General features: G+C 49.4%; 1 protein-coding gene across 1 annotated transcript in view; it reads left to right on the forward strand.

Moving 5' to 3' along the window:
* LOC113206528 (uncharacterized) overlaps positions 1-2656 on the forward strand; it is a 143165-nt gene that overhangs the window by 1041 nt on the left and 139468 nt on the right. The gene's annotated exons all lie outside the window — the stretch shown is intronic.

The following is a 2656-nucleotide window of genomic DNA, read 5'->3' on the forward strand; positions in this document are numbered from 1 at the left end:
TGTTGCAGAACAGGGTAACTATAAGGGAAGCAGCCCGAAGCAGTCTATGGGCCACCCTGTGTGTGTAATCATCTCTTTACGATTAAAATTGTTACATTTACAACGAAAAACAAGTACAGCAACGTACTACAAGAATCACTGCTACGCGGCTTAAGACACCTTTAGAATTGAGAATACATTAAGACGACAAAGTTCGACCGCAAATTCATAACAGCTATAAGTATATTATGATCTACAAGACTGACAAAGTACTTGATCGTTTCGGTCCCCCGTTCACCACGCCCTCCATTATATGTAGCACGTAACAAACACTCGTGAGAGCCAACCTACGATTCGGTTACCCCGTTTTCAAAAAAAATACGAAAATTCAAAAAAGGTAATAAAAACAGAAGTCTTTTTTGATGACCCGCGAATGAAAGCGCGCAGGTCCCACTGATGGGGCTATCGGTCATAAACACACCTGGCCCGGTGCAAAAACTGATGGCGCCATCCAAACCGTAAAGGCCGCCGATCATGGGGCCCGGGCCCCGGCCCGGGCCTTTATGCCCTGTGCGCCCACTGAGGCCTTTATGCCGTGAGGGGGAAAAGTAGGGGAGGGGGAGGGAAAAAATGATGGCAAGGTCCCCCTCTCGATATAGCCGGCACGCTCGCCCGCGCTGGACGACACATCGCAATAAAGTGCGTTTTAAGTCGGGATTCGAGTGGGCCGCGTCCTTGATGGGGCGCGGGAGGGCTGAAGGACCGATCCAGAATGAGACTATATCCAGCTTGGCCGAATGTTACGGCTGCAATCGTAGAAAGAGTGCCAAAAACCTCGTCATTTCAGAACTCTTCTCACACAAAAATTTACGAACGCTGCATCAGCGAAATACAGAATTGCCCTTCGGCAAGTTCAGTGCAAACCACTCGGTTTTTTTAGGTCTTATGGAGAATGTCATTGACATCCAAGACCAGAAAGGAACTTACTATTTTTAAACCGTGCGGCATTGAGAGGATCGTCATTGATAGCGCCTGCAACGCGCAGGGTAGGCGAGCCCGCCTAGCACATGTGTGAAGCGGGCGGCCAGCCCTGTGAGCGTCCCAGAGCGTCCGCAGCCGCACGAGCAAGGGCCATACGAAACACGGGGGGAGAAAGTTCCCTGACAGCGGTGCCATGAATAACGTGACCACGTACCACTTACACTGCAAACCCTACTGTGAACGTCGACTCTGCCTGTGCTAGTACACTGAAACTGTTGGGTTTGCAGTGTGGAGTTAAGTACTACCACACTCCGTGTACCGTGACCAGAAAATGTGTACCTTGAATCAAGAAAATTTCTTTTAAAAAAATTCAGATTTTTCATGGTTTGTCATTAATTCAATGCCATTCGGCTCATATTTAATGAAAAATTCTCTTGTAATTTCTAAAGAAAAAAAAATCATTTATTTAAGGCATTTCGCCTTGATTCAAAGACAAAGATTATCTGAGTACGGTTTACTACGAATGTAAAAGTACGCAAAACGGCACGTAGTACGTTACACAATTGCTGATAGTTGTTACTGTGGAATCGTCACTGTACGGTACGTGCACCTGTAACTTAGTAAATCACCTGATCGTTCCGAGGCCCCTATTCCGCCCCCCTTTTTCGAGGGCACGTCAATCTTTGTAACTCAAAAATCTCCATCCCCGGCCGAAGCCTCCAGCAGCTGCCGTGCTCCGCTACCTCACGCGTGTCTGACATGTTTAGAGCGGCGGGGCGCGGCCGACACACTCGCAGCGCAGAGTACTTTATCGTTTCGGTCCCCCGCCCTGCCCCCTCACGACGGGTCGTGCCTCGGAGTTACACCCCTCCGTAAAGGTTTCCCGGAGCGCGCTGCTCGCATCCTCGGCGGACGGCAGCTCCAGCTCGTGGGGCCAACCAAAGGGGTCTTCCTTCAGGAGCAGGATGCAGCGACGTCCTCGCTATAGCGACCATACTGCGAACCCTGAGACACAACGGACAAAAATAATGGCAACAAAACCAATAATCGGTCAACAACACTTGAAATTAAGTGCTAAGTGTCTAGTTGAATCCGTGCAAGTCTTTAAACAGGGTCGTTATAACTTTTAAGTGTTCACCGCCTCTGTATAACACTCCTTCGAACTGAACAAACCCTGAGTAGGAGATGATTAAAGGGATAACAATTGCCCGAAACAATTATTGGCATGTGCCCAACTATTTAATCGAGCACTTGCAGGTGCAGGACGACCGTGCACTTGCAAGTATTCGGTATTCAACTGGCACTTTGAACATCTAAAAGGGTTCCTGGCATTATGGCGCAAAAAACAGTTTGCTAAAAATTAGTCAGGAGACTACAAACTAACTTTTTTCATAGTCAATCTGTAGACGACGGGTGTAGCATACTGATTTTTTGCCACATTTCTCTTTTAGGTTTCTGGCCTCGCCAGTTCACTGAAAAATTGCATGATGTGGATTCGCGTATCGTGACGTAGGTCAAAGATAGGGGGCAGTTTGCTGAGGAGCGGGAGCGGGGGCGCGGACGGGGGGTCTTGAGACGTGACATAAAGCCGTGGCACACCGCGGGCCCGAGCCGGGCGGGGCCTCCCGCCCCCGCGAGTTAACGCCACGGACACCGATAAGCCCCAAGAGTACGTGCGAAGCGTTTGCAAAGTGGC

The sequence above is a fragment of the Frankliniella occidentalis genome, unplaced genomic scaffold, assembly GCF_000697945.3.
Source record: "Frankliniella occidentalis isolate FOCC.00 unplaced genomic scaffold, Focc_3.1 Scaffold62, whole genome shotgun sequence".
Taxonomy (NCBI): Eukaryota; Metazoa; Arthropoda; class Insecta; order Thysanoptera; family Thripidae; genus Frankliniella; species Frankliniella occidentalis.